General features: G+C 37.2%; 1 long non-coding RNA gene across 1 annotated transcript; it reads right to left on the bottom strand.

The window, feature by feature from the left end:
* Positions 1-1,115: 1,115 nt before the first annotated feature.
* On the bottom strand, positions 1,116-6,684 carry LOC141374760 (uncharacterized). Its single transcript, XR_012381888.1, has 4 exons — positions 6,517-6,684; positions 3,803-3,872; positions 1,872-1,927; positions 1,116-1,262 (listed from the first exon to the last, which is right to left on the bottom strand). It is a non-coding gene; the product is annotated as an uncharacterized lncRNA (long non-coding RNA).
* Between the last annotated feature and the right edge of the window lie 2,355 nt (positions 6,685-9,039).

Here is a 9,039-nt window from a genome sequence, read left to right as displayed (position 1 = left end):
TTATCATAGATCTATTATCTATTCTTTTTTTCCATCTTTCATCTCTTTTCTATATATTGAAATTCATACAATTGTATGGTTTAGCTGCAGTGGGCAGGGTGATGAGCTGTGGAGAGCTGTCAGAAGGTGAACAAACAGGCTTTTATGATAAAAGGTAGAAGTAGAGCACACATGAGGGAAAAAAAAAATCTATTATAGGATTTAGAGAATTGAATGTGCCTGACATGATTCCAAAAAAAGGAGGAAAAAAATACATTGAGTAGGTAATGACATCATGACATTGTGTTTCCCAAGAGGAAAGCACTATTTATCTCATCAAAGCTTAGTGAACTTGAATGCTAAATCACATAAAGCATGTGTTTCAAAATAGTTTATAGAAGGTTAAATCAGAAAATCAACACTTGAAGTCTGTATGCTTAGGCCAGAATAACTAGTTATTGGAAATAGCACTGACCTGGGAGGCAGATTTTACCACTTGTTTAACCTTTTTCTCTTAACTTTTATATTTTTCCTCTATAAAATGGAATTAATAGACTTTATTGTAATAATTATAGATCCCAGATTCATGGATTCTTGTCATATGTGGCAAAGTCTGAAAGAAAGGTTAAAAACTTACTATTCATATGTTCTTGAATTTAGGGAGATTCAGATGCAAATCTGGTACTCCTCACAGCTATCCTCAACTGCCTCAATTTTTTATGTTAAAAAAAAAAGACTTGACTATACACACTTATGCATTTAACCAAAACTCATGGGATATAAAATGAAAAATTATTTTGGAAAAAATAACACCTATTAAGAATCTAAATGTATACTTTCCTTGGCTCAGTAATTCTGCTTATAGAAATATATACAGAGAAAAACCCAAAATATGAGGGAACATTTTTAACACAAAGATGTTCAATGCAGTGTTTCCTTAAAATAAGGACATTTTTTGAAGTAACTATCCAGTAGAAGATGGTTAAATAAATTGATATAAACACATATGATTGCCATGAAGCATGTTTAAGAAGAGTTTTACCATAAAAAATAGTTTACTGTATTTTTAAGTAGAAATCAAGTTTCAACATTATGTAAATAATGGATCTTAGATTTTATTTATTTGACAGAGACACAGCAAGAGAGGGAACACAAATAGGGGGAGTGGGAGAGGGAGAGGGAGAAGCAGGCTTCTGGCCAAGCAGAGATCCCGATGGGGCGCTCTATCCCAGAACCCTGGGATCATGACCTGAGCCAAAGGCAGTCGCTTAACCAACCGAGCCCTGCAAATAATGGATCTTAACTGTTAAAATGCTTAGGGAAAAAAAATGGAAAAATATGAATAGAAATATTTGTTTTGAAGATCTGGATTGTTTCTATTTGTGTTCCATAAATTTTCTATTATAAAATTATTAATTTTTAATGGAGTAAAGAGTAGCATATTCTTTTGATAAATCTAGTACTAACTTGTTAGCAAATTCCCTGTATTCTTTCTTTGTGACAGAGTTTTATTTCTGAGAACTAAATGATATGCCATAAGGGATGTTGGGAGCTATAAATATGAAATCCAAACTAAACCAAACCAAATCTCAAAAAAGTTGTACTTCACCTATTTAAGGAATTATACTTATTGTCCTGACTTTATTTTGTAGCATCTTATCGCTTATTGCATGTTATAAGGAACAGTGAAGTGGTTGGCTTTTAGTTATCTGGAATTTTATTTCCTCATTATGTGCCTGCTCTGGAGCCTGAAATTTAGCAGCCAGCTCTTGGATTTTTCCCTTTTATTTTTCATGATATTTTGCTATCCGCACTTCTCAGCTAAGCAAATTGTTTATTTACTGAAGCACTTTTGTAGGTAGAAGGTTGTCTTTCTTGGACCTGTTCCCTACCTGTTGTCTACCCAGATTGAATGATTCTGGATGTTTCTTGTTTGTAATGTCCTTTCCTGAAAAACAAATCATTAAATTCAGTGATCGGAGAAAAACCAGTTGGAGGATGAGAGAGGAAGGAGAAAGACTGCATTACTATTATTCCGAATGACATGGTAACACAGAAAATGAAATTTCAGGAGTTTTTGTTTTTGTTGTTGTTCTTAATTACTTGATACTAATGAAAGTTATTGTTACCTTTACAACCTTCTAAGGTACTGAGCATCTATGTAGGTAGGGAACAAAGGAATTACTTGCCCCTCTTGCACTCTGCCATAGGGTCAGGGAAAATTAAGTCATGTTAAGTATAGCTCACATTCTCCATGCTTTTTGTAACTGGTTCTCGAATGATATAATTTTTTTGTCACATCATTTTCTCAGGTCATTATTTTTCTTTTCTTAAATGGTATAACAAGTAGAAAGAAGCAACTACATTAGAAGAAGGAGAGGTTTTCATAAGAGCAAAGTAGAAAGCACAAATTAATTGACATGATATTAGAAGCATTCCTATCTCTTCTTCATTGTATTAAAAAATCCCTTGGAGGAGTTTCCTCATCCCGTTTTTGTTTTTAGCTCCCTGAATTCTGGGAATGGGGGAATTCACAGGATAGTAGAAACAGCTAGGATTTTCTTATCACCCTACTATGAATTTGAATATTCTACAGAGTTGTGAGATGTTAGTCGAGACACGACACCTTCTCAGCTGACATCTACTCATGTGAAGTGAAGGTGCTATCACAGGTTGTGGAGAACCTTGCTGCTGAGTGTAGTCTGAGGATCACAAGCACTACATAGGAGCTTATTAAGAAAAGCGGTGAGTGCACAGGCCACCTTCACCCCAACTCATGTTATCTCATATTCCTCAGGCCTTCTGAATCCTAATCCGCATTGTATCCAGGTTCTCTGGGTGGTTTGAGATGCACAATATAATTTAAGATGCATTGGTGGAGTCCTAACACCATGTCTTGGCTCATGGCAGATACTCAAAAACTAACCACTCCTGTTCTCCTTGAATTTAACACTCCTTTACTCTTACTTCAAAACAGACAGGCCCTATTTTTAAGACTACATTCAAAATCTAGATGACCATCCTTTAACAACCTTGGTCATTGTGGATTTTTCACAGGGTTTATGTTCCATTTTTTCTGTGCAGTTGGACACTTTAACCTAGCATCAAACCTAAAATATGCTCTGTTGGTAAAGTTTTATGAATCATTATCTAATCCAAATGCTTAGCTTTTGGAGGTATTTATAACACATTATATTCCAATCTAAACACTGGAAGCTAAAGATAACATATTTATGCTAAAATCACAATTAAATATTTGAAAAGTAAGTTGAAAAATGATGTTTTTGGGTAAATTCCAAATTTTTGCAAAATCTGGAATGTTCAAGGGCTTTGGAATCACATTTCAATCCTGTCTTTTACCCTCTCTAGCCAGTAACTTGTTACCATTTAAAGAAAAAAAGTAACAGAAATAATATTAATTAGCTAATCCACAGTCAGTGAGAATAGTTGTATTTGTCTCTCTGTTATGTTTAGATGGACTGGTGTCTGCATGGACCCACAAACAAATATACAAAAAGTCCTTCAATACATAAAAAATTCAATAATCGATCATTCTTCACCTCTCATTATGAAATTTAGGAAAATGTTTGAATTGTTGAATAAATAAATGGGGAAGATTATTATTTCCAAGTGTATGCAGTAATTCAAATAAATCATTAACAAAGTGTTCCCAAGTAGAGATCCTCAGAGAGTAGCTTTAATGAAAACTGAAAATACCTCTGTAATTAGCAAATCATGCATTAAAAATTTATTTTCTTAAACAGTTTAAATATGCTTTCTGCCAAGCTTGTTTCATCTTTGTGATAGGAGGATGCTTTCTCACCTGGTTACTACTGGTGACATTCTATCATCTCCCTCTTCTACCAGCTCACTGTGCAGCAGTATCATCCACACTGAAAGATATTGGTAGATACTGAAATCCCCACACAAAAAAGATAAGCCTATATCCAAGTTGTACGGACCTCAGCCATCTTTTTTTTCCCTTCTCCTTTAAGGTGCCCCACTAAATTAGAAAAGTTTCAAGTGCAAACTTTAAGACAAGAAAGATTTTCTCACATTCCAAATTAATACATCACAAATTGACAAACTTGTAAGTTAGAAAACTTGGCAGTCACTTTCTTCACCAAGGAATTACAAATATAATTATATAGTATAGACCCTTGAGCATTTCTTTCCTTGGCAAAAAATGTGAGTTGAGTCAGGTGGTACAGATTCTAGCTCTGGCCCCCCGAGTCTTATCGACTTGAGTGGGGCACTTAGGCACTTTCAACCTGTATTCCAGAGAGCAGGGACTCTGTCCTGTTCATTGCATCTCAGTGGCTAGGAGGGTAACTATCCTAAGTATTTGTTGACTAAACAAATCTATAAAACCTGCTCTGTCCGTTTCTCTACAAGGAGAGCTGAGAGCAAAGCTTCCCAGCTGGAGTGGCCTGTCCCACTGCTAGCCCCAATTGATTATAGGTCTCCTGAAAGTTTCCCCTTAGCTCTGGGGACCAGTAGGGCAGAGCCTGGGGCAGCTGCAAGCCTGGGGGTAATCTCTTAGTGACTTCTTCCATTAGTTTAGTGGTTACACTGATTAAGTTACTATCCTTTTTCATGTGTGCCATGGCATGAAAAACACTGGAAAACCCTTCTTTAGAGCAAGAATGATAAGCATTATCATAAGATATGCTTATCTATAAGATAAAATGTCTACAGGGACCAGACTGGCAATTTGAGTGAATTGAGCCTGCTATCAGCCTGCATCAGAAATGACTGTAGAGTGTAGAAAAATGAATATCTTCATGGAATTAGTGTGTATTTGTGATTTGAGTTGCACAAATATTCACCTTAAAAACTTAAAGAATTAGAATGCCATACTTTTCTGCCTATTGATTTTTTTTATCTCTTGATCCTTTACCCTTTTGAGCCTTTTTGCCATGCTCACTTCACCTTTTCTGTTACCATTTAGTTCATTTCTCTCACTTGATTTTCAAGCTTGCAGATGTAAATGCCCACTCAGATTTGTGTCATAATTTTGCAGATGTAAATGCCCACTCAGATTTGTGTCATAATTTTTTTTAAAGATTTTATGTATTTATTTGAGAGAGAGAATGAGATAGATAGAGAGAGAGAGAGCATGAGGGGGGGAGGGTCCAAGGGAGAAGCAGACTCCCTGCTGAGCAGGGAGTGGGATGCGGGACTCGATCCAGGGACTTTGGGATCATGACCTGAGCAGAAGGCAGTCGCTTAACCAACTGAGCCACCCAGCGCCCTTGTGTCATAATTTTTATTTTGTAGCTTCATATGTGTTTTTAGTTCATGGTAACATCTTTTCTCTCATCTTCTATGAAAGTATCTGTAAAGCACCAAACATTATACTAAAGTCTAGGGGAAAAGATTAATATGATATCATCTATGTCTTAAAAAGTCCACATTCTAATAGAAGGAGACCTTATAGTACACCTATAATTAAAAGAATAATTAACTTTTATTTAGCACTAACTGTGTACTAGGAATTATTCCAAGCAATTTTGCATTTATTATCTCATTTGATCCTCAGGAAATATATGTTTAGTCCCTATATGCTCATCTAAATTTTCTGAAATATACCATAGGGATGCTAAACTTTTAAGACAGTAAATTCCAAGATGCTGAATAGTCTTGATACATTTTCATGATAGTTTCTTACTATATGCACTCAGCCACCTTTCCCCTCCCAGTCTCTTTTACATTTCAAACCCACAGGTACTTAAATACCCATGACCTGTGCATATCTAAGGGTTTATTGTGGTTTGGGTATGGCATGATTCCATATTTCCAATATTTCAGAGAATCTCAGGATATACATATGTGTGTGCATGTATATATATACACATAAACTCTAATTTATTAAGAGCTACCTATGAACAAGGAATTCTTTGTAGGCTGTTGCCACTACTAACAATAGTCCTGCAAGATAAGAATAATAATTTCCATTTCAAAAGAAGGCTAAGAAGGAAAAAAGCAATTTGTCCAAGGTCACATAGAGTGCCAAAAGTTAGATTCATACTCACTCGTGACTTTAAAATTTAGGTTTTTGGGGGCACCTGGGTGGCTCATTCAGTTAAGCGTCTCCCTTCGGCTCAGGTCATGATCTCAGGGTCCTGGGATTGAACCCTGCCTTGGGCTCCTTGCTCAGCAGGGAGCCTGCTTCTCCCTCTGCCTCTGCCTCTCCCCCTGCTTGTGCTCTCTCTCTCTCAAATGAATGAATAAAAAAATTCTTAAAAAGATAATAAAATCTAGGCTTTTGGCCATCGTTCCTCTCTCACTTAAATAATTTAGTCCAGCGGTTCATCTGATACTCAAAACCCATCTGTAACTTCCCCAGCAAATGGTATATAAAACCTTTTATGCCTTCAAAATGGAAGTGACAAGATTCCTATTTCATCCAGAGACATGTTGTACTGCTTTGAGTTTTGAAAATTAAAATATTATAAAGTTGAAATCTTTTTAAAAGGTATATCTTTTTTCTCAGTTAAGATGGTTCAAATTCTATCCCTTGAATCATGGACTTACTCACTTTTCTCTTTCCTAGCAATCCTCTTGTCTTCTCTGAGCTTTGCTTTTTCAGAATATCTGTCTCTGGTTCTTCATCTGGTCTTCATAGTGCAGGCTTTCAGTTCTCAGCCTTTTCCCGATTACTCTCTGAACATGTTTAAAGTTAACGTATTGAGTATGATGTGTTCAGACAGTTCTTCCATTCTCTGTTTTCTAGTAATGAATTCTATATTCCACACTCTGCAGCCACTGGTGATAGGAATGATCATATGACAAAATCATGACCAACCATATTTCCCCATCTCCATGACAACAGTGAATGGAACAAGGGTTTTCATATGACTACAGCAGGGCAAGTTAGAATTCTCCTCAGGGATTGATATATGGGTGTTGGGCCAAAAGAACTTACTCTTTCAGATGAACAGCTAACCTAAGCCTCTTGGTCATTGCCTCCTTGTCAGTGGTGAAGGCCTTTATGAAATAGGAGAGCATGAGACCAATGTGCAAAATGAAGCAGTGATAAGCAGAGATGAGAGACTGAAAGCCCAGAGATCTGATGGCTCTGGGGACCTATTTTCCATTCCTGAAGTCTAGGTTTTAGCAGTTCTTTCTTCAGGACTGTAGGTTACCTGAGAATTCTGCTCAGCTATATAAGCCAAAAGATCCCTTTTTTGCATAAAGAGTTACTGTCATTAACAAAGGGAAAGAATCCTGATAGATGGGTCCCATAATAAGATACAGAGTTTGGAACTGAAAATACTGAAAAAGCAAGCAGGCCACCTCCCTTTCTTCAGATAGTTTTATCCTGCAATATGACCCGAAAATCTGTTGATTTTCTTCGCTGCCATGCCAACACTACTGACTCCCCGGGCATTTAACGAATAAAATATCTGTGAATTTTATATTTAATCTGACATACTAATAAGTTTATTGATTCTATAATCTAACATATTTATTCTTTCTCTAGCTTCATGTAATTTGCAAATTTGAGATTAAACTTCCTTTCTATATATACATAAGACTTGGTGACCTTGGGCAAATCTTTCAATTTCGGTGATGTAAAGTTTGAAGAGTATCTATCCAGTTGGTCATTGTGAAGATAAAATTCATGTCAAGGGATTAGCACAATGCTTACACACAGTAGGTGCTCAAATGTGGCAGCTATTTTTAAAAAGAAGAGACAACTCAAAAAAACAATAGAAAACTGTGCCCTAAGATTTAATCCATTAATTAAGATCTTTGATATGGTTGTTTAGGCATTTATGGATCTATTTCTCCTGTACATTTATTCAGGTTATGTTTCTGTCATGACTGTGACAAATGCCTTGCTAAATCTGTATAAATATAATCTACCTCTTTAGAATTCTTTTCCAAAGGAGAACAAAGCTAGTCTGACCTGACTCATTCTTTGTTAACTCATCCTTTTCTGGCTGATATCTACTTCCATTTTTAATTGTTCACAAACTATTTACTTTTATTTTTCTTTTCTTCCCTTCCTTCCTTTATTGGCTTCCCCTTCCCCCCTTCCTGCCTCTTATTTTTCAATTTGAATGTAGTGTACTTTATTGATGGTGTATGACAAGATAGGGCTCCCTAAGCCCCTCCCCTTCTTCAGGGAGTCTGGGGTGGAAACTGTTGAGGATGGAAAATTCTCAGTGTGTTGGGGGATGGAGTTGAGGCAAGGAGTCCCTAGCTGGTGAGGGCCCCTTTCTTCCTTTTCATGCTTTCACTGAGGCTGCTGGTCCAGGGGGCTCTTACTCCTTGGAGGCCATGTGGACCATTAGGTCCATGACCCTGTTGTTTTAATCAAATTTGTTGTCATACCAGGAAATGAACCTGACAAAGTGGTTGTTAAGAGGGCAGTGTCAGTCCCAGCATCTAAGGTGGAAGAGTGACACTATTAAAGTTGCAGGAGACAGTCTGGACATCGCAGTATAGACCTCCTTTGGGGGTCCTCCAATGTATGCTTCACCACATTTTTGATGTTGTCATATTTCCCATCTTTCTCTAGATGGCAGATCAGATCTATAGTGTGACACATTGGGGCTGGGACCCAGGAGATCATGCTAGTGGAGCTTCCTATTCTGCTCAGTGGTGACCTTGCCCACAGCTTTGGTAGCACCAGGAGAAGCAGGGATGATGTTCTAGGAAGCCCTCCTATCATGATATCAAACTTCCCAGAAGGCCATTTGGCATCACCCCATTTGATGTTGGCAGGGTCTCATTCTTGGAGGATGTTGATAGGCCTTCCATTGATGACAGGCTTCACATTCTCAGCCTTGACTGTGCCATTGAACTTGCCATGGGTGGAATGATACTGAAACATGTAAAAGATAAGGTCAATGAAGGGGTCATGGATGGTGACAATATCTACCTTAACAGAATTAAAAGCAACTCTGCTGACCAGGTGCCCAAATCCATTCATGCTGACTTTATCATAGTGTCTTAGGGATTTGGGGGAATGCTACACAAGAAGATGTGGCTGGCTGTCAAACAGGGAGAAACAGAGTACCATTTCTTTAATAATTATCAAAATATGCT

This window comes from Callorhinus ursinus, unplaced genomic scaffold (assembly GCF_003265705.2).
Source record: "Callorhinus ursinus isolate GAN/ISIS: 27379988/994484 unplaced genomic scaffold, GSC_fseal_2.0 scaffold21, whole genome shotgun sequence".
NCBI lineage: Eukaryota > Metazoa > Chordata > Mammalia > Carnivora > Otariidae > Callorhinus > Callorhinus ursinus.
This window is presented reverse-complemented; position numbering and strand designations above follow the sequence as displayed.